We start from the raw sequence: 24,403 nt of genomic DNA, 5'->3' as shown, positions 1-24,403 counted from the left end.
AAGTATTTCTACAGCAAGATAGACAGGAGCTTTCCTTTTTTTTTTTTTTTTTTTTTTTTTTTCCATTCTGAACCTAAGAGTTGCAACAGATACCTAATTCTAAGACCCCAACTTTCATGAATAATTAGGACTTTTTTTTATTATTTATTTATTTCTTTTTTATTCTGATGCTCCTCTGTTATGTAGGTTAAAACAGATTGTTTCAGCTCCTAACTCCAGTTTGGGCTTCAAACCTGTCATTGATTTCAGAAGGAAGGAATGTACCCAGAGAGGAGTTTTCCTTCTTATTCTTTATTGAGTGAAGAAATATCCAAATAAAGAAAGTGGAGTATTAATGTAAAATACACAGGCGTTCTTGGAGGCAGAACTCAGAACTTGTCACCTGATGTGAGCTGTTAAGCACTTTAATAGATACTCAGTACATGCTAGGCATGTAAGACGAGAACGTATCTCTTTTTGAGCATAAGACTGCAACTCAGACCGTGTTTTACAACAAACTACCACATTTCACTTTTTTTTTTTTTTTTAAATCAGGAAGAAATCTGAATGTTTTAGAAATGAAGCAGAGTTCATTATAATTCGTATTTTCTAAGACTTTTGTCCATACAAAATATCTGGAATTCAGTAATAGAAGGGGAAAAGTGACGGTAAACTAATGACTGTGTGCTGTCCTCCTGTGTGGATATGCAGTGTTTGCAGAACATTTTGTTATAATGATACTTTAAAAGAATAATTTGCAACACACTGTGAATGTGTGTTTGCATTTTAAATGGAGAAGAACATTTTCATAAGAAATTACTACATAGTAGTAAGGTCAAAATATAAATGGAAGTTTCTTTTCCTCTTCAAACAGCCAGGAAAGTTGGGATTCATGTGATTTTATTTCAGTGTGAATAGTTACACCAGTATCTCTTGTACTTACAGTGAAAATTTATCCATATTTAGCGCAGTATTTATCTGACCAATTTTAAACAGATACTTTTAATCAGTGGAATCTTGCTGCCAACATACCCCTCCATAAATAAATAAATAAATAAATAAATAAATATAGGGCGTTATGACATTATGAAAGTGTTCATTCTGGTGCCTTGCAAAAAGCCCTCCCAATCATCATTAAAAACAAACCTCTTTAAAATAGGATGGAAGAAGAGATTGATACAGAGAAAACTGTGCTATAATTTAGAAGCAATTATTAGTTAGACATTACACAGAACATGTATTTTTATTTTGGGGTAAACCCAATTGTACATATCTGTCTATATCAAGGTAGGACTACATTATTATTTTTGCTTAAAAACATTACTTGAATGCTCTAAATCCAGAGTAAATTATTACAGTACTAGCCAATACACAAACATACTTGCCCTAAGGAATTTACACCACAGATCACAAACACAGGCAAAATACTGATAAGAAATAGATAAGGATTCCTTCCTTTGGCCATTCAAACGTGGTTGAAGAACTCATAAACTATCAGTTTTAAATTAAATTTATGTTCCAAGTTGCTTACATTGCCATTTTTCTTCTTCTCCATTACTCATTTGTTGTAAACGCTATGATGACATTCCCAGAATTGCTAGGGAATTATCTTTGAAGCAATATTTTATGACCCCCTTCTTCAGTCCTCAAAAACATACGCAAGAGAGATATAATCAAACTCATAAAAATACCTTAATTGTGCATTCATTTAAATGACCTTTGAGAACTTCAAAATGAGGTTCAGGTGTTTGCATATGGTTGGATTTGCTTACAACACATACCATGCAAAGCTTGTCAGGTGTATATTGTGGGTTTTGTTTATTTTAAAGTAGTTCTCACAGACCTAGGTTTTTATTTAACAAAAGACAAATAGCTTAGTGTTAGAAAGAGAAGAGCAAGCAATTGGGAATTGTAGAAAAGATTGTTGTTGTTGTTTAAAAAGGACACCCAAGTGTAACTAAAACACTTCTTTTCTGAAAGGAAATGCAAACAAAGAACTATTTTTACAGGACAATATTTCCTAGAATCATCATAAAAAAAAAAAAGGCATTAAATACAATGAACTTTTTGAGTCAATCACTGATTCCTTTGTTTCCTTGATCCTTTTTTCCTCTTTGTGGAATTACTTAGGCTGAATAGATTGGCTGTATATCTCTTGGTACAACAACAAAAAGCAACAACAAGAAAACAAACAAATAAACAAAACCAACCAACCAAGCAAACAAAAGCAAACAAACCTTTTCCAAAACAACAACAAAAAAAGGACTTCGAGACTTTGTTAATTCAAAGAAATAATTCCCTGTGGCATATTTCTCTAGTCTTAGTTTCCTAGGAGCTATGAGAATGCAAGCCTAATACAGTCAGTACAGCTGATAAATGTGTATCAGATTGTATGAACTTTGGGTAGTACCTCTTTTTGTTTTTCTGAGTCATATATGAGAGAAAATTGTCCTCCCCTATGTATTAAAAGCATGACATACCCTGACACCTGACTTTACACATTTACATTGCTCATCCAAGTACCCTGTAATTCAAATGTTGCAAGATCACTATTGCTCTCAGACTAACTGCAGGCATCCTTCATATCTCAACAACCACTGTTTTACATGATGTCAGGCCTTTTAGGAAGGGCCGGTCTAACATTAATGATGTAACATTGCTGCAAGAGCTGATAGAAAACAGTGGAGGACTCAGCACAGCATCACTGACCTTATTCACAGAACAGAAGCAGGCCTGGGAGCATTCTGACAGGTGAGTAAGCCACATCTTTCTCCTTAGACAGATTTCAGAGTTCAAATGCAGACCTTCACTGAAATATTATTGGCAAAGAATACTAGCTTGGTCCCAGTATTTAATGCTTGACCCTGCACTTGCAGTCTAAGATGTATGGCTACTTACTAAGCAAAACAGATCTAGGACAAAAACTTGAATAAATGATGTCTCCACTCTGTCTTCACTGTTAGCTGTTAGCTCGTTGTCTGTCTTCTGGACTGCTCTGACTAGCTCTTTTCAAAACAATACCTAAGCAGAGATGAGGGGATATTTAATCTCAAGGATTTCTCCCAAAAGACAGTCTCATATGTAGCTCTCTCCAGCCACAGATGTGCTTCAGCTTTACCCTGGAAAACCTTGCATCCTCTAGATCCTCTAGATCCTCTCATGCTATATACCACAATGCTCAACACCATTTCCTCAGATTCCTGTTAAGGAATTACAACCTCTTTGCTGAGCTGCATCAAAGCCCTTGCACAGTTTCAAACAGTTTAAGTTGCCAAGACCCAAAATATACTGCTTAGTGACAGACCAACAGAAACACTGCGTGAGGCCCAGAGGAACTCTGAAAGAAAGTACTACATGGTATGGACACAACATGGTTGCTCATTCTAAGTACTACAGCTGCACCATTCTTCACTCTGATAGTCCTGTAAACTAAGCACTTGAGTTCTGAACATTTTTGATAACGTATACCCTGAACTGGCACATAGGAAGTAAGAAAAATGCCCAATGCCATCTTACTTTTTATATGCAGAAGGAAGAGAAAGACAGAATTACTGAAGAGCTTGAAAACAGTAAGACTGGCATTGCCATGGACAATGTGCACGGGAAATGGTCTGTACTAGTAAGAAGGAGAAGGTACACAGCATTACTTCATTTCTGTTTTTATAGCGAATTTGCGTGTTTATTTTTTTTCTTTCTAATTTGAAAAAACAACAACAACAACAAAAAACTGCCAACTACTTTGTAAAATCATATACCTATTCCTATCTAATAAAGACACTCCATGGTATTTTTATGCTGTTATAGAGTAGCTAGTGAAGTATCTTTGAGAATTATGAAATTACTACTTCAAAAAAATGCAACTGTACAACCATAAGAAGTTTGTAAGCATGATAGTTCACTCTGAAAGGGAGGTCAATGGTATTTGTGTTCATTATGGAGATCTCTCTACATATCTTAATTCATATATCAAACTCTGGTATTTGATATACCCATCAGGCATTCCTCAGTGCTTTTCAAGCCTTCAGAGAAGTAGTCTAACCGCATTCCTGAATTAAGAATTTGAAGTCATAAGGGTGGGAACATGTAAGGAAAAACACTTTTAGAACTATAATTAGAGCAAAGGAACTTTTTAAATAAATTATGAATAAGTATAATTTATTAGAGAAAAAACAAAAAACCTTCATACATAGCAAAAATACAGATTATAACAATACAGCAATTATGGGATTATTACTAAAAATGAAAGGTTGTTTTTAGCTCTTGCTGGTGAAAGATGATAATATTTAAATTGTGATTAAAAAATGGGAAATTTCCAAACAGACACTGTAGGCTTTTCTAAGTGGATTTACACCTGCAATTAACTTATTGAAAGTATTTAGTCAATAGCAACACTCAGTATTCCATAACCATGTGAAATAAAAAACTGCTTTACAGATGGGAGAGAATAATTCTAACACAATAGGTGCTGTACTATAAATTCATAGTTTGTGTGAATAAAGGAATTGTACCTACATTCTTTACCCTAGAGAGTCAATTCTGATTCTATAGGTATGATAAAAATTATCATTAAAGCCACCCACAGACATACCTATGTAAGCTTTAAATAGACTAACTGGTGTATCACTGTAGTACAGAGCTCAGCATTGTCTGTAAAACCTGACTCGGAGTCTGCATAAGCACGTGGATTTCTATCCCATAGCTACTGACTCCAGTGTAGTCATTCTCCAAGAGCTGCAAGACAAACAAGGGAGGAACAATAAGTTGTATTTTACAGGCAGACATTTTAAAGTGCATATAACCATCTAAAGATGCAATTAGGCTATGCAACAAGGCAGTTAGTGAGCTTTTCATAGGCATTTACATACCTATCTTTCATTTCATATAATTTCTTAGAATTGTAATATATACCCATCTGTATCATGAAAACTTCAGAAAATTGGTGCACGAATTTTAAACATATGCCTCTAATAGTAAATTAAGAAGCACCTGGAAATGTTCCTACACACTGTTAGAGTAGTTTCTGACAAGATTTTGGCTATCCAACTAGTACACTATAAAAATGGTCGGACCAGATGATTTTGGGGGTCTTTTCCAACTTTTATGATTCTATGATTCTATGGTTATGGTTTGGGGTTAGATAGTTAGAGATCTGAACATATTGGAAAGAGTCCAGTGGTGGAACACCAAGATGTTCAAGGGACTGGAGCATCTGTCCTATGAGGAGAGGCTGAGACCATTTGGACCGGTAGGCCTAGAAGAAGTGCACTTCAAGAGGCATCTTATCAATGTCTGTAAATACCTGAAGGGACGGTGCAAAGAAGATGGAGCCAGGCTGTTTTCAGTGATGCATACTGATAGAACAAGAAGTGATGGACACAGTCTGGAACACAAGAGGTTCTCTTTCAACATCAAGAAGCACTTCTTTGCTGTGTAGGTGATGGACCATTGGAATAGGATGCCCAGAGAAGCTGTGGAGTCTCTTCCTTGGAGATCTTGTCTTCTTCCTTGGAGATCTTCAAAGGCCATGTGGACCTGGTCCTAGGCAACCTGCTCTAGCTGTCCCTGCTTGAGCAGGGGGTTTTACTTCCAGAGATCCCTTCCAACCTCAATCATTTTGTGATTCTGTGATTCTGTAATTTTAGGGACCATTCTGAATAGACAGTTTGCAAATGAATAGCCTGCCCACGGAAAAAAAATAAATAAATAAATCTTATTAGCATAGATATAGACATTCCATGCCAGAGGGCCTCAGTTCCCAGGAATGTGCCAGGTCACCTTTAATTTATTTAGATGGCCATAACCTAGATGAATTTAGGCAAAAGATCACCTATGAACTCTATGGCATAGCCTGTAATCCCATAATTCCTTAGAATGCCAAATTCAAATTACAAATTATGCAAAAGAAAAATCATAGTAAAACTTGTTTCCAAAAGAACAGCATTTTTTTCACACTACAAAATACTCTCCTATCATTAGGATAAGAAATAAAATGTAGGCAGTACAAGTACTTCAGAAGACATGCAAAGAAAGATTTTGTGATTAATAGAGATGCATTGCTTGAAGAAGTTTCAAAATAACATTTCTATAGGGGTAGTTATCATAGGCAAGGATGGTACAATGAGACTAGGCAATGTTGGAATCCATTTATTTAAGTGCCTGCAGTTATCATTTCAAGGCAAATGAAGCAATAATAAATACGGAGCATTTGAAAGGAAGATAATCTGTATCCACTGCATTTTAATAAACGGTAATCACAAAAATCAATTCAGGCACATTGGATCTGTTTTTCTATTAGTTTTCCTATTACTGATCTCCCTTTCTCTTCTTTCACCTCCTTTTTCCATCTAATACTTGAAAGAATGATCTGTAGTTCCTATTGCTTTGCTCTTTGAACTTTTTTCTTTGTTTTTCTTTCAAAAGCTGAGATTTAAACTTAAAAATTAATTTCCTCACTTGTACTATCAGCACTACCAGTCCTTACACCTACTGAACAGTATATATCTTCATTCAGTTTCTTTTTGCAATCAATAGGTCAGAACTGCTTCTTGCTAATTTTAATCAGCATTAGGGTAAGGATGACAGCTACAAATCCCACCATGAAATTTGGGAAGGGTACAGATTAACCACTGAAATATAAGCATAATAAAAATATTCAGAAATATGATGAAGAAATAAAAATCTGAATCTAACACCCATTTTTATACCTATGTAGGAATGAGAAAAAAAAATTTGGCTGCTTGGTAGAAAATAAATATTAAGTAAAATTATTTACAGTGATTTTCAATCAAATAGGTTTCAGGTCTTGAAGAGTGAGCTAGGCATCTCCAGAAGCAACTTATTGCATTCTAAGGTAGATGCCTAAGTGAGAAGGATTGAATCTTCTGGACATGTCTGCCTCTGTTTACTTTGGACAAAGTATAGGCAATTTTGTCCTTTAACTCCAGCTAAAGTTGTGTGAGTGAATCTCATTCTTCAGAACAGAGGTAGGATATTAGAGTGACAAATAGTAGACTGATGCCAAAAAATAAATGATGAAATCCAAATAAGATTATACTATTGACTAGGCTTTCATAGTGACAGTGATTTACCATTACAGTCAATGATCATGCAGGTAACACCGATTGTGCTGATTCTGTACCGGAACAAGCATCGGGAGTTTGCTGCAGTTTAAGAAGTTACCGAGACCTCATAGTTGTGTACATAATGTAATGGGAAAAAGTTTCATAGGCAGCTATGTAGTACTGAGAGAATGGAAACACTAAGGATGGACAGAAATTGTGACAGTGTATGAAAGTAACCTGCACACTTCATGATGTTCTATGAGCTGCCAGCTTTTTTTGCCTGGCTTATCTGTTTTTTTTTTTTTTGTTTGTTTCCTTTTCATATCCTCTAATTTATGTGAAGGTAGAAAAAAAGGAATTATAACATGAATTTAAGTGTCCCCTGAGTATGTGTGACATGACTTCCTTAATAACACCTACTTTTGAAATGAAATCTAGAGAGGATGACACATATAAGCACAAATAAGTACTTAGTTGCTTGCGCAAAAGTATGAGTTTTCAGAAATTTGTGTAGCTGCATCAGGTTTGACTTCAATATGTTATTTTGTACTCCATGTTGATATTTCAACAGATGACCTGTATCACAACACTGGTAGACAAATTCTTACATATAAATTAACAATGTTAATGTCAAATAGTCAAAGTTCAGTCCTGACCATCATTTCATATTATGTCATGTAAAGACTTCAAATATCATGTCCCTATGTTGCTTGTTTTACTGTCAACTAAGCATCCTAAGCATTGTAGCATTTTGTCAGTTCAGCAGATCCAAAGCCATCCATCACTGGTGCTATTTCTGTCATACACATTTAACTTCAGCATCAGCCAACAGTCTGCAGTTTTGGTTACTGATCAGTATCATCACAACTGTCAGATGGGGATTTTTTTTTTCTTCAAAAGTTGGTTGATGTAATCTTTGATATAGATACTTCCCTTGACAAGTTTTCTATGTCATATTTAATATGTGAGTATGGAAATGTTTACCAGCATGGTCTTTTAGAAATCTTTTAGATTTTAAATATTCCTCTAAATTCTTAAATTCTTTAAGCATCAACATTAGGAGTTTCAAGGATGACTTCAAGAGATCCTATTGTGTTAAATGCAACTAATTTCAAAAACATAAAAAAGGAAATTTCACTGAAATATTGGTATCACAATTTATTTTTGTTTCAAAGTTAAGATTTTTTTTTTCCCATTTTGCTGTGACGATAAATGAAAATTATTTAGGAAAGTACCTAAACAAGGTTTAAATCCCACTGGTCTCAGTTTGTGGTCTAGCAGCCTTCTGGACCAGAGTAGAAAATATTATTTGCAAGCAGCTTGAAGTACTGCTTATTTTATTCAGAGGTATCTTTTTACCAAAGTCTACACATCAAACTGTTTTGAAAAAAAAATCAAATGAAATTTTAAACAGGATGACAAAGCCAGACCACAAATCAATTAGATTTATTTAAAAAGGTGGTGCAAAATTAAAGTTCTACGGATTAAAAATTAAGGATATAGGGCTGGAACCAGCATTGACCCCGGTCTTGAAGATTGGAGTGACATTTGCTTTTCTTCCGTCTTTGGGCACTTCTCCCAGCCATGGTGATGACTGATCAAAGATTATCAAAAGCGGCCTTGCAATGACATTTGCCAGCTATCTCAGCACTCTTGGGTGCATCCTATCAGGGCCGCAGGACTTATGCATATCCAGTTTGGTAAGTATTCCCTGACCTGATCCTCCTCCACCAAGGCTACATTTTTATTGCTCCAGCCAGTCAGCCTGGCAACTGTGATGTGGGATTCCTGAAGGCCAGTTTTGCTACTAAAGACTGAGGCAAAGAAGGTGTCTCAGCCTTTCCCCTTTTCTGTGTAATCAGGTTCCATGTCTCATTCAGCAATGGTCTCACATTTTCCTTAGTGTTCCTTTTGTCATTTATGTACATATAGAAGCTCTTCTTGCTGACATCCCTGACTAGACTGAATTACATTTGCTTTCCTGATTTCATCCGTGGATGCTTGGACAGCATTTCTGTATTCCTTCCAGTTTACCCGTCCTGTCTTCCACCTTCTTTTGTGTTTAGCATATGCCTTCTATTTGTGTTTGAGTTTGTCCAGGAATTCTTTTTTGTCCACACAATCCTCCTGGCATTTTTACCTGATTTCCTATTTCTTGGTATGGCCCTCTCTTGAGCTTGGAGGAAGTGACTTCTGAATACTAGCCAGCATTCTTGGGCTCCTCTTCCCTCCGAGGCCTTATCCCATGGGGCTCTTCCAAGCAGATCTTTAAAGAGGCCAAAGTCTACTCTTCTGAAGCTCAGGTTTGTGAGCTTCCTTTTCACTCTCCTTCTTGCTCTCAGAATCCTGAACTCCACCATCTCATGGTCAGTGCAGCCAAGGCTGCCTCTCACCTTCACATTCCCCACCAGCCTGTCCTTGTTGGTGAGAATGAGGTCCAGCAGAACACCTCTCCTTATTGGCTCCTTTGTCACATGGAGGAGGATGTTATCATTAACACACTATAGAAACCTACTGTATTGCCTGTGCCCTCATGTGCTGTCTCCAACAGAAAATCTAAGGTGGTTGAAGTCCCCCATGAGGACCAAGATTTGTGAACATGAGGTTGCTCCTATCTGTCTGTAGAGGGCCTCATCTATTAGTCCTGCCTACTCATGTGGCCTATAGCAGATACCCACTATAATGTCACCTTTACCTCTCCTCCCTTTCATCTTATCACATATATTCTCTGTCAGCTCCCCATCCATCCCCAGGCAGAGCCCCGTGCACTCCAGCTGCTCTGTTTGTGGTGGTTTTACTCGGGTGGGCGGCCGACCTCTACCACAACCACTCTCTCACTCTCCCTCCTCAAAGGGAACTGGGGAGAAAATATGATTCAAAGGGCTCAAGGTTTGAGGTAAGGATGGGAAGATCGCTTAACAATTATTTTGAAGGGCAAAACAGACTCAGAGTAGGGACATAGTAAAATTTATTGCCTATTACTAACAAGCTAGAGAAGTGAGAAACAACGGAAAGAAACCAAAAACACGATCCCACCCTCCACCCTCTTCCACCTCCTCCCCCCCCAGCGGTGCAGAGGAATCGGAGAATGGGGGCTGTGGTCAGTCTATAGTACTTTGTCTCCGCTACTCCTTCTCAGTCACTCTCTTCCCCTGCTCCCAAGTGAGGTCCCTATGGGCAGCAGCTCCTGCCAGGTCACCTGCTGCTGCGTCGTCTCCGTGGGCTACAGGTCCAGCCCGGAATCTGCTCTGGCAGTGGTTCTCCATAGGCTGCAGCCTCCTTCAGAGCAAATCCACCTGCTCCACTGGGGGCTTCTCCATGGGCTGCAGCGTGGAGATCTGCTTCACCGTGGTTCACCATGGGCTGCAGGGGGACAGCCTGCTCCACCAAAGGCCTCTCCACAGGCCACAGGGGAACTTGTGCTCTGGTGTCTTGGTGTCTGGAGCACCTCCTGCCCTCCTTCTGCACTGATCTTGGGTCTGCAGGGCTGGTTCTCACTCCTCTCTCTCCCACCTGCTGTTCAGCAGCAGTTCCGCTGTGTTGTGTTCCGCCCCCCCCCCCCCACCCCGTTCTTAAATCTGCTCTCCCAGAGGCACAAACAACATCACTTACTGGCTCAGCTCTGGCCAGCGGCAGGCCCCTTATCAAACATGGGGTAGCTTTTGGATTCTTCTTGCAGAAGCCACCCCTATAGCTACCCAAACCTTGCCATGTAAACCCACTACACTGTCACACAGAGGGCAACTTCCCTTGTCTTTCCAACTTGGCCTTCCTAAAGCGCCTGTATCCTTCCACTGCAACATTCTAGTTTGGGAGGCAGTATAATAATATAATTTTGATTTTTTTTTTTTAATTTATTTTGTTCATAACAACTTTGAAGAAGTTGAGAACTATTCATTTTCAGAGTTGACAGCTGTTCTAGGTAGAAAGATTAGGCTATGGTGTTTGTCATTTAAAAAATTATTAGCACAAACCTAAAATGGATGAAACTGGGAAAATAAAATGAAGTAGCTCCAATCCATGCTTTTTCTTTCCCTGTATCGTTTTCTAATATGAGAAAATACAAAATTGTTTTTAAAGAAAAAAAAAATAGAAAAAATCCTGAATCCCCTCTTCATAGTTACTTCTAATGTTACAATAATTAACTTTAAAATAATGGTACATTAGTTAATTGCCATATTGAGATCCATATCTATGGATGCACGTATAACGTGGACACTAATAATAAGTTAGTTCATCATGATTAATCTTTTAACTATTAATATTAAAGAAGTGAATGAATTACTGATTAGTCACTTACTAGGAATGGAAAATGTGCAACTATGTCCTTTCTGTACTAATTTTTTTTCAAAGTATTTTTTCCTGCTGTTACAAAAAGATAAGCAAAGTTTAATGTTGTGAATACTTTAAATTTCAAATCATGTAGATCTAAGATGCATTGGCACATATGAGAACACTGTAACAGTTGTCACTTTCTTTAATTAGAAAGTATGGCTATTCATATAAAATCAGATGGAATCAATAGAGAGTGAAAAACATACTTTTACATACTGAATAATTCCTTCTGCATTTTTTCCCCCAGAAAGAATGGTTGTAAAGTGGTAGAACTCTGGAAACCTGACAAATAGCTCATAGTAAACTGTGCGTACTTGGTTCTGCAATTAGTCACCCAAAACCTAAATCTTTTTACAGTAGTTAGAAAAAGCAGTTTATCTAATTCATGGCTCTAATTGTCCAGTATATGCAGGGCCATAACCTAATAAGGACATTAGTGACCAAAGAGGGATTTAGTTAAAATGTAAGCTTTTGCATTCCAAATTGTGATATTGAAATCCAATTTGCTGTTCATCTCCTACTTAGCCAAGAGGATCTACCCCGAGGTCAGGGCAGTTGAAAGATGTGAAAGATGTATAGTTTTATGTGAAGAATAGATCCCAAGCTTCATATCAGTCTATTAAGGCTAGTCTATTTTTTTGAAAATAGTTGAAGGATAATATAACTAACATTTGTGTAACAGAATTACCTTAGTTGTGGAAACACTTCCATAGAAAGGCAGCAATTTTACACCACTGCCTTCGGTTGTTTTCTGTTCTGGGGTTACCTAGCCTGTCTGTCAGTATAGTTCGAACAGAAATGACTCCAGTGCTCTTCTTGTCTCTTGCTCAATGTGTCAATTGTGTATCACTTAGAACAGAGCTCTAAAATTTTAATGACTTTTTTTTTTAACGTTTTTTAATACATACAGATAGAATAACTTTTAAAATAAGAATTTGTTTCTTTAATTTCAATGGTTGATAATTCACCAAAAATATTCTGGGAACTGGCTTCATGCAGATAAACTTCAAGTTCAAACAGAAAAATATGTCCTGACAATCATGAACATCAGAAGACCAGCTTCTAAAAATGTTTGAGATTTGCACGCTTTCTGATATTAATAATGAAGACAGTTCTCCTGCACAAGAGACCATAACATACATTTTATGACCACATTTGTTTCCTCCAGCTTTCACAGGAGAGCATCTTCAGATTATTTCTGAATGGGTTATTAATACTCACATTAGTATATTTTTGTCTTATTGGAGTAAATCAAATGTTACCGTTAAATTTTGTCTGTAATGCATCATCAGTGAACGTAAGAATATTTTGATGTTGACCTCCATGTTCAGAATGTCACCATACATTTCTGAAAAATAGAAAACTAATCAACAAATCTACCTTTTTTTTTCATTCCCGTTTCTTGTTTCTCTAAGATATGTCTCATCTGGTCCATGTTTAGATAGTTACATATGTTATCTTACATTACTGGAAAACATAATATTTTCATTAGGTGTTTAATTTCCAAAGATAAATCACAGTTCTTAGCAGTGACTGGGGAATAGCACCATGGTGGAAGAAATGTACATGAATGTTTATTTTCTAAAGTGCTTAATATATTCAGCTTAATCCCAGGAAAAGGTAGAAAAATAGAAACCAACAAAATGACACAAAAAAGACCAAAGAAGCAAGAGAAAACTGATGTATCTGGTATGCATATTAGAATAGTATGGAATTTGCTTTAACACCATTAATCCTCTTTTGACAAATGGAGAATCATACTATCAATAAAAGTGCAATTACTATTAATACCTTATATTCCTATAGCAACTTCCGTCTTAACATCTCACTTGGACATTGTTATAAAATAACATTATATAAAATGACAAACTGAGCCTAACATAGAAGGCAAAGTCTTCAAAAGAACTACCTATTTGTCTCGTGATCTTTATTTATTTTTTATTTTTTGACTACAGCAGCACAGATCAGTCTATATCTGATCTGGAAATCAGTTGAGGAAACATTGTAGAGTAAATCTGGTTGCATACCAAGCACTCCAGTTTCCAACTGAAATTTCTGTGAGATGTTCAGTTATCATGCATTTACCACACAAGACACAGTAGGCAAAGGGAGTGGACTGGGAGAATGAAGTGTCACCCACTGTAGGAGAAGATCAGGTCTGAGACCATCTAAGGAACCTGAAGGTGAACAAGTCCATTGGACCTGATGAGATGCATCCAAAGGTCCTGAGGGAACTGGCAGATGAAGTTGGTAAGCCCCTCTCCATCATATTTGAAAATTCATGGCAGTCTGATGAAGTTTCACGTGACTGGAAGAGGGGAAACATAACCGCCATTTTTAAAAAGGGAAAAAAGGAAGACCTTGGGAACTACAGGCCAGTCAGTCTCACCTCTGTGCCCAGAAAGATCATGGAGCAGATCCTCCTGGAAACTATGCTAAGGCACATGGAAAACAAAGAGGTCATAAGGGACAGCCAGCATGGCTTCACTAAGGGTAAATCATGCCTGACAAATTTGGTAGCCTTCTACAACAGGGCTGAAGCATTGGTCGATAAGGAGAGAGCAACTGACATCATCTACCTGGACTTGTGTAAAACATTTGTCACTGTCCCATGTGACAACCTTGTCTCTAAAATGAAGAGATGCAAATTTGATGGATGGATCACTCTGTAGATAAAGAATTTGCCTAGACGGTTGCACTTAAAAGAGTTGCAGTCAACAGTTCTATGTCCAGATGGAGGTCAGTGACAAGTGGTGTTCCTCAGGGATCTGTACTGGGACCAGAATTATTTAACATCTTTGTTGACAATATGGACAGTAGGATTGACTGCACCCTCAGCAAGTGACAGGTGGGCCTGTGTGAACGTCATGCAGTTCAACAAGACCAAGTGCAAAGTCCTGCACCTGGGGCAGGGCAATTCCAAATATGAATGCAGGCTAGGCAATGAATGGATAGAGAACAGGACTATGGAGGAGGACTTGGAGGTACAGGTAGATGTAAAGCTTGACAGGAGCCAGCCATCACAGAATTATAGAATCATTTAGGTTGGAAAAGACTCATAAGATCAAGTCCAATCATCACCTAACACTACCAAATCCACCACTAAACCATGTTGCTAAGCACTACATCTACAGATCTCTTAAATATTCCCAAGGATGGTGACTCTACCACTTCATGGGACAGCCAGTTCCAATGCCTAACCACTCTTTATGTGAAGAAATTCTTCCTGATGTCTAACCAGTTCATGTTCTGATGGCTGTTGAACAACATCCCCAGGTCCTTTTCTGCTGAGCTATTTCTCTTCTCTGAGCTTACATTGCTGCACTGTGTTGTTGTGACCCAAGTGTAGCACCCAGTATTTAGCTTTGTTGAATGCCATACAGTTGGCCTCAGCCCATTGAACCAGCCTATCCAGATCCCTCCATGGAGTCTTCTTACCCTAAAGCAGATCAAATCTCCTTCCCAACTTGATATTGTCTGCAGACTTACTGAGGGTGCACTTGATCCCCTAATCAAGATCGTTGATAAAAAGGTTAAACAAAACTGGTCCCAAGACTGAGGCCTGGGGAACACCAATTGTAGCCAGGATTCTCTCCCAGGGTGCTCTCCCACTAACCTCTGCTGCTTTTACTATCTTTGGGCAGCCACTGCTGACACTACCTTCAATGCTCCCCTCCTCCAATAGCATTAGTTTAAAGCTTTCTTCACGAGCTTGGCAAGCCTGTAGCTGAAGATGCTCATTCCCTCCTCTGACAGATGGACCCCACCTGACCCCAGGAGACTAGGTTTCACAAAGAGAGTCCCATGGTCTAAAAAGCCAAATCCCTGTCTATAACACCAGTCCTGCAGCCATGCATTGATCCATTGGGTTTGACTGGTCCTTTCAATGCCTTTTCAAATGATAGGATTGAAGAGAAGAACATGCGTGCTCCAGACTCTTACCTCTGCTCCAAGGGCTCTGAAGTCATTCATGATATGCCTGTTTTCTCTTGACTGTGTCATTGGTGCCAACATGAAGTAGTAGCAGTGGGTGGTAATGTTTGGGCTGTACAAGGCTTGGTAGTTTCTTGCCAATGTCCCTAATATGAGCCCATAGTAAGCAACAAAGCACTCTTGAGAGTGGGTCAAGTCTGCAAATGGGTGGCTCTTTACCTCTCAGAAGAAAGTCACCTACGACTGTCACTGATCATCTTTTCTTGGTTGCGCTTGTTGTTAAATGGAGAAGAGTAGTCTGTCTTAGTCAACGCCAGTGTTTCACCTGATGTGACGGATCTTTCCTCTTCAGTCTGCAATAAAGCAGTTCTGCAAAGGCTCCTCAGGCTTCAGGGGAAGTCTCTTCCTTCTGCTAGTCCTTGCCATTGCAAGCTTCCATTCTTAATGTTACTGGCATCTTTCTGTTCTGCATGTAGTATGCACAGTTTTTGGCTGTGCACTTGCAGCCCAGAAATCCAGTCATATTATGGGCTGCATCAACAGAATTGTAGCTAGCCGTTCTAGGGAGATGATTCTCCCCCTCTACTCTGCTCTCATGAGACCTCACCTGGAGCTCTGGGCCCTGCAGAATAGGAAAGACATGGACCTGTTAGAGCAGGTCCAGACGAGGGCCACAAAGATGATCAGAGGGCTGGAGTACCTCTCCTATGAACACAGGCTGAGGGGTTGAGGTTGTTTAACATAAATATGAGAAGGCTTGGGGTGACCTTACAGTGGCCTTCTAGTATTGAAAGAGGGCCTACAGTTAAGATGAGGGAGGGGAGCTCTTCATCAGGGCGTACGGTGACAGGACAAGGGGTAATGTTTTTAAATTAAAAGAGGATAGGCTTAAATTTGATATAAGGAAGAAATTCTACACTATGAGGGTGGTGAGCTACTGGAACAGGTTGCCCAGAGAAATTGTGGATGCCCTATCCCTGGAAGTGTAGGCCAGGTTGGATGGGATTTTGGGTAACCTGGTCTAATTGAAAGTATCACTACCCAAGACATAGAATGGCAAACCATTCTGTAATTCTGTGATTTTAAAACAAGTTATGGATTTCATTAGGAGAATTCTTCTGAATAAAACTCAGTAAAATTTTGGTAGAATCAATTGGTCTAGAGAGTTAAGGAACAAAAATGGAGAGGACACTTGGTATTCTTTGGGAAGGGGGATGAATTTGGAAAAAGATGGTCTTGACATACTGACATGAATATCTATGTTAAGAGGGATGTCAAGAAAATGCAGATAGCAAAATGCTGAGGCAAAAACAGAAAAATTATTAAAACTCCTAAGAGGTGAAGAATTATAAACCAAGAAATAAAAAATCAGACTAAATAAGACACTGCAAAATTTACTGAAACAAGTAACAAAATAAGTTTTCTAATACAGAAATTAAAACATGGGAAGAAAGATGCATCCTATAGAGTTAGTGACTAGATGTCATTAATTAATACCTTGTTTTTTGATAAAGATACTGTAGCTAGCTATAGTGTCAAAACCCAGATGAATAATAAGAATGTTTCTATAAACACAGAATTATTAAAAACAAGATGGGAACAGAACACCTAAATATCAATACTCTCAAACCACATGACTGTTCTCTCTCTTGCCCAGAATTGTAGCATGTGGGATTACAGGTCCAGTTGTAGCTTCTATCAATTCATCAATGAAAATAATATACCTGGAGAAAAAAAAATACAATGTTTCAATGGAGAAAGAGGGGGAGAAATCCATCAAGACAACTTTAAGTCTGTAATAATGACTTTCATTCACTGTTATGGAATAACTTCAGTTCAGCGCAAACATGAAATAAACCGACCAAAGGGATTTTTAATTTAAGCCATTTTAAGTGCACTTGCACTTATCTAGGAATAAGTATGTCTCATCTGAGTAAATGCAATTTATGTTTTTTGAATCATCTATGACTGCATAAATCCTTGGATCAATAGATTAAAGGTTATAAGAAACTACTCTGGTAACCTAGTCTCACCAATATACATACAATCTCATCAGTAATCTCTTCACTGAACCACTGACTTCTCTTTAACCTATGGCAAAGATTTTAAAATATATTGGTTTGATTGGAAGACCCGCGCTGATAGAATCTATATGTCATAAAATATGTCATCATGTACCAAAGACATGTCTATATTGCAGGTATGTTACCTTCTGAATTATATTAGCTTCTTATCAATCAAATTGTTCCCTTTGTTTCTGGAGTTCCATTTGTATCAGAAAGCTGCTAATGATACAGCAATACCTATGTTATATTTTTGTAGATATTTCGTTTGCTATTCATTTAGCCAAAAGCAGCACTTGAAGCTATCTGCAGAGTTAGTGATATACTCAACATGATATTACTTTTCACCTCTGTGCAAGAGCAGCATGAAACAGTTATTGTCTTTCCTCCCCCAAATGTTGTCAGACCCTTTTTACTTTCATGTCTGGATTCTGTGAAGCTGAAAGTTGTGAAACTTTTCAGAAAGACAAGATAATATTTAGACTGAATAAGCACTTGAAAGATGTTTTTTTTTTGTTTGTTTGTTTGGTGTTTTTTTTTTTTGCTTTGTCCTAGCAGGAAAACACACACACATACAGAACGAGGTTAAAAGTTAAGATTCATTTCCTGTGGGGAAGCTGATGAAACATTCCATTATCTGTACATGGAGGCAGACAACTTCAAGGAAATGTCACTAACTTAGCATGATATTCTTAAACTAAGTATCATCTCACCCAGCAAAACCACAGGAACACATTATAAGAAAGACTGGTGAAGTAAAAACAAAAATCTGAGGTAAACTTCTAAGGAGGACATTTACTTCTCCGTCCCTGATCTGAAACTAGAGCCCACTATGGAAAAAATAGGTCATCCAGGTAAAAGAGGGCACCGTATCACTGTGTGGAATTGAATAGAGATAGAAAGATTGAATATCTTGATTTGACGAAGAGTATATATAAGCATACACATTTTCAACAAGTAAAAGATGGCTTAGCCTTTTCCACCACTACTTTATGCTATCACTTTAAGTTTTGGTAGTGGTTTCTGAGTAGAGACAATGCCGTTAAACAGTCAAATGAACATTTTTTTTTCTCACTTCACACTGATATCTGAGTAGGAGGGATGTTGTCCAAAAAACATTGGTCTTATATATAAATAAGATATCTATCTGCTCTTCCCTTTCTCTTTCCATTAGCAGAAACCTGGAGGAGGAAAAAAAGGGAGTTTTTCAGTCAAGATTCCCTTTCCTTTTCCTCATCTACCCCTCAGTTAAGCATATGAACTTCCAGTTAACGAACAGGAATGGCAATCCCTTGTTTCTGATAGATAATTTTGAACTTATTTATGAAAACTACTAAATTTTATGTTAAATTCTAAATTAGTCTAAGTAGGTGTAATTTTTACATTTATTCGTCATATTGTGCAGTGTCTAAGATTTAAAACAAGTAGTAAAATAAATGAAAACTGTCAACACAACAGCTGATTAAGTAGAAATCTGATTATATTCATAAAGTTTAGCTGTAAAATATTAAAGAAATAAAAAGTCTTGTCCCAAAAGACCTCTAAAGAGACGCTCACAATGAGTCAGTGATAAAATGGCTTGTATTTCCATGACATTAAGCAGGCCTGAGCAAGCCAATCTCTCTGCAGTAGCTTTATCAGGACTGCTTGTTGATTGATAGCAGGAAACTGCATAGTTCTCTGTTTCCTTTTGTATACACAGGATGCCAAATATATCTCATTAAGAACATCTGCACTCTTTTCTCAAGGGAGTCTTGAAAAGTGCAAAGCAGCAGGGCCAAATGCTATGCCATGTAGATTCCGCTGCCATAACAGGTAGCCTGCTATACTGTACCAGGCAATATTTTTGTGCAGATAACAAAAAACAGCTAATTGCCAGAGAAAGTTGAGTCCACTAATGTACTAACACCTTTTCTTTCCTCCACTACATGCATGCCAGAGAGTAAAAGGGTGATTTTTTTTTCCCCAAAAAGTGAGTAAATGTATAAGCAAACTCTCAAACTTAAATAAATAAATAAAATAAAATAATTAGTAATGCTTTTTCTGATTATACTAACTCCTAAAGTCCTCAAGGCAGTAGAATTATAAAGAAATCTTTGAAAATGGCACATAGCCACCAGTTTCAAGCCAATCAGTGATTTTGCAAACGTGAAGTGAAATGAAGTTCTGTGTAAAATCAGGAGGTACATCATTGTCATTTCCATTATTAGTTCAGGTACTGTCTTAAAAAGCATTCTGGGCATTTGGTCCCTAAAGAAAATGATTTGACTGTTTCATCTGCAACCCTGTGATTTGCTTTACTGTGAAGATTGAAGTGAAACTTTAGTTGGCAAAAATAGTTCAGAACAAAAAGCTGGAACCACCAAACCATTATGCCAACTCTACATAGTTCCTGCATGGTGAATAGATCCTATATGCAAAAAAAGAAAGTTTCCCTGCACACAAGGGCAGGGGAGGAAGAAATTGAATAATTAGCTGGTTGCTATAGTAACAGAGAACTAGGACATCCCACTCACTTGAAAAGTTTATCTTACATTTTGGTTAAGTATTCCTAATATAGCCCTTTTTCTTGGCTTTGAAAATCCTAAATTCCTACTTTTGCTTTGATTACAGTTAAAATTGATTTAGGATTTCCACGGAAATTAAGCATCAGCAAACAAAAAACCCTCAACATATTTAAGGCAAACTTGTTTGGGCATCTGAACACCATAAAGTAGGAACATTGACAGAGAAAGATTATAAATTCAAGACAGAGCTGTCTCCCTACTCTTTCCATTCCAAAGGTGCTCCAGAATTTTGACTAAAATCCTAACAGTCTGTGTTAGACCGCTGTCTATCTTGAATACCTATTTCATCCAAATACCAACGAGTTTGTCAACTCACATTTTATCCTCTCCAAGAGGTGAGATTTTCAATTTTCTTGGAAAATCAATTTTCCTGGAAAATCTGAAAATGTTATTTGGAGAAGGAAACATAGCCCTCTGAACACTGCACAGAAGTACTAGACTTGCCCTAAATTACTGCCTTAGTGTTTGCAGCCAGGCAAATCATACAATGTACCTATGTAGATTAAAAAACAAACTAGCTAACTAACTAAACAAACAAACAAACAAGTAAACAAAACTGTTCTGAGCCTTTCTATGATCCTTCTGGATTAATACTAGAGATACAGCCAGTTCTGATCAGTAGAAGATCTCAGGATCCTCCATGCAGAAATATAGTGCGTTTAATTGAACTCCCTCCCTGTCTTCCCTGTAGGCTCCCTTTAAGTACTGGGAGGCTTAAGGTCTCTCTGAAGCCTTCTCTTCTCCAGGTTGAACAATCCCAACTCCCTCAGCCTATTTTTGTAGCAGAAGTGTTCCAGCACTTTGATTATCTTTGTGGCCCTCCTCTGAACCCACTTTACAGGTCCATGTTTTTACTATTCTGCAGGCCCCAGAGATCCAGGTGAGGTTTCATGAGAGCAGAGTAGAGGGGGAGAATCACCTCCTTCAACCTTTAGTGGTTTGTTTTTGTTAATATCTCCATGTAATAGACAGAATGAAATTACGATTACTTCATGCAAGCTATAGACTGAATATTCTATCACATGCAAATTAATTTCAAATTTACATGTAAAATAGAATAACTTCTTCCTGATTCTATTGGTAGATGGTGAATAAGTTTGCTAGCTGTTACACTGAGGAATATCTGATATTGGCTGATATCAATAGTGTTCATTCTCTAGTGTGTGTATGGGAAATATTTTTTTTCCTGTAATACAACAATTGGAAATATTTCTCTCTAGCAGCATTACAAAGATCATACATGCAAATTTGACTCTGCAAGTCTACAGAAAAACAAACAAACAAACAAATAAAACAAACCTGGCAGAATGTCTCTGCAACTTCTTAAGTAAATTATGATTAAAATGTGCATATTATTCTTAAAATAAAATACAGAAATTAGAGCAGTAACTCAAACATTTATCAACTCTTAAGTCATCTAGGAAGCTACAGCACCTATTTCTGTCTATTTCAGAATTTATCCATAGGTGCAAGATGTTATTGTATAGATTTTAGAGCTATGGGCCACAGAAAATATAAAGCTGTCCTAACCTAAGGTTTCAAAATATTTCACAGCCTGGATTAACATTTTAAGACAAACACCACCTTTTGTCCTGTTAATAATTGTGTAACTTTGTGACATAGACAGCAGTTGTTTGTTTAGCATATGATTCAACATAAATAGTAAATCAACTGAAAGATCCCAATGGAGTTCAGTGCAGGCTCATCAAAATGTGATGGGAACATATTTAGTGTGTTGTCAGCATTTTTAAATGACATTTACTTTTTCATGTGACAAACTTAACAAACTACTGAGTTCACAGAACAGACTTTGATAACCATAGCCTTGTGCTTTCTTATGTATGTTATGGTACAGCTTTGAACAAAATATTTAAAATTAACAGGGATTAAATAAAAATCTCATTTTCTGTTTTATTTAATAAAATGCACCTAATTTTCCAAATTAATACATACTGATTAATATAAATACCAGAAATATTACAGGAATTGTGTCAGTTTCATGGAGGTTTAAATGCTTCACAGTTATTTAGATTAAGCCAGTTGCTTAAAGACAAACTACAGTCCTGCAAAAGGTCCTGCAACCTTTTTCCTTTCTCTTTCCATCTGCAGAAAAGGAAAAAACAAACAAACAAACAACAAAAACAACCTATTCTTAATAATTGAATTTATTTTTTATTGCTGTGCCCAAGGCAAAATCTCAGATTGGAGTTCGCAATCTCAGAAGACAGACAGATTTAATATATTTGTCACTACCTTGACAGGGTGAAAATATTGCTTAAATTCAGGTGTAAGAGATGAGCTTTCGTGAAACAGATGTAATCCTCAGAATGAAATGTTTTTCAGGTGATCGGTCATCCATGTTTGATTAGAAATCATGAGTGTTTGTTCTAATTGGTCAAACTGTGATCATCACTTTTGCTCACATGATTTCATTTTCCTTATATTACTCAACTCAAAGTTATGTAGGCATTTTACCCTATTTACTGACTTCACTTATTTCTAAATAATTGCAGTATTTTTTATCAAACATAGAAATGCACATTAAAAGACTGGAAAAGAAAAAGATAAAATCCTTAACTGCAATAAATAACGGTAGTAAAATATAGCTGTAGGCTGATAAAAATGGAGTCTTTTTGAAGATCAAACATAATGTCATGTTAGTAAGTGTCAGGTGAGGTGTCCAGGGCTTCAATCTAGAAATACATCTGTAATTGTCTTTTGTCTTTATTTTCTAATTCATATTTAGGGGCTTTAAAAATCTGTTGTAACAGGACCCTTGTTACATTTAATAAGCGCCATGTTGATTGGCGTACTCTAAGTAGGCTTTTCAGTTTGCCTGTGGGGAAATTTAATATAAAAACATTCAACATTCTTTTATTAGTGTTTTTTACTATTCCCAGTCCCATCAGACCTTTGGTGCAAGCAGTGTATTATTGAAAAGCTTATCTGTAAGAAGTGAGCCAAGGGGAAATTCAGCCTTTATTAATATTGACATCATGTTCCTGCACAATGGCTGTCTAAAGAAACTTTTCAATTGGATTTCAACTGCTTTGATGCGGTATAAATGGAAACAACTGAATGCATGATTTAACACAGAACAGTGAAAAATGTTGCAGCCTATATGCTCTAACATAAAGCATGTGTTCAAAGATACTACGTGGCTGTATTCTGCAACATTTCCAGTAAACTTTTAGTTAGGAAGCTAGGAAAGAGCTATTTGTTATTTGCTTTAAGACAGATGATGTTTAAAATGAACTTGAGTTTTTGCATTGTTAACAATGATGTCCTGTGGAGAGAGAGTTTAGTATATCAAGATTAGGTTTGTGAACATGGTAAAAGGATTCTAGTCCCATCTCACTTAAAAAACACAGTGCAGCTTTGGGCTAATTGTTTGATTGACCAGATACCCTGAAGAGGCAAAAATGCCGTAAGACTTGGAGTTTGGAAGCCACATATTCTAGACTAAGCTGTGCTAATGGACCTCTAAATAGCTTCAAGTAAAAATCACTTAAAAAAACACATTTCCTGATATCCTAATTATCCATATTATCCTAATATATTTAGGAAAACTGGGGATAGATGTTCTTTTTAACATTTCCATAAAGCTAAAATATACATATATAAAAAAAAATTATAAATCTAGGTAAAATACACATGGCATGGACTTGATTTTAACACTGTTTTCTTTTGAAAATAACAAGAGAGATAGAAAAGGTGAAAGCACCTGACTAGGAAAAGGGAGACCTAATCCAATTGCTTTCTCATGCCAAAGAAGAACGGATAGAAGAGGTAAAGCCAAATTTCATACACTGGTGCAATGCAATGCATGGAAATTGTGACCTAGAACCCTCCCCGCTGGAGGTATGTTACCATGCAGTAATGAATTTAAGATTTACTGCAACAGAGACAGAGGATATAATAAAGTCTGACTCTATCGACAGCTCACTAAAGCACTCATTCAGAAGTGCTTGATACTATAGATACTTCTTTATTTTATCTAATAACTAGTGTCCTTAGTACGCGTTCTTCTTCATTTCAGGTTTGGGCCATTTTAGGTTCTGATTTTTTTTCCTCATGTTTCATGGAAACAGTGGTGGTTGAAAATATATTCCAAATAAGAGTTTTGCATTTTGACCCATGTATGGTCTTTTTGTGTTTTAGAATGATACCTCCTGAAAACCTATTTTACATTGTAACAGAGCAATCACAAATGTATTGTCAAAATTTTCTGATTTTTTTCCTGTACAAAATACATTACATAGTCTCTTGAGGACTTTGGCTATGTGCCATAGACAGAGATCAGGTAGGTGAGGGTTTTTCAGTGTTGCAGATCCACAAGCAGGTTTTGATAGTGGAACCACATTATAAAATATTTTCATGACAGTGCAAACCGGTCCTTGAGAAAGGGCTGTTATTCGTTAGTGGATATATTAAATAGAAAGATTATTCTGTATGATTCACAAGG

The 24,403-nt window shown here is 37.1% G+C and overlaps 1 long non-coding RNA gene across 1 annotated transcript in view; it reads left to right on the top strand.

Annotated features, from left to right (window-relative positions):
- The first annotated feature begins 2,661 nt into the window (after positions 1–2,661).
- The window catches only part of LOC310893062, a 74,845-nt gene continuing 53,103 nt past the window's right edge, over positions 2,662–24,403 (top strand). Inside the window, exon 1 of the long non-coding RNA XR_014578676.1 lies at positions 2,662–2,730. This is a non-coding gene — a long non-coding RNA (uncharacterized lncRNA). The remainder of the gene's footprint in view (positions 2,731–24,403) is intronic.

Source organism: Anser anser (assembly GCF_964211835.1).
Source record: "Anser anser genome assembly, chromosome: 1".
NCBI classification, from domain to species: domain Eukaryota; kingdom Metazoa; phylum Chordata; class Aves; order Anseriformes; family Anatidae; genus Anser; species Anser anser.
Note: the sequence above shows the minus strand (reverse complement) of the source record. Positions and strands in the feature narration are given on the sequence as shown.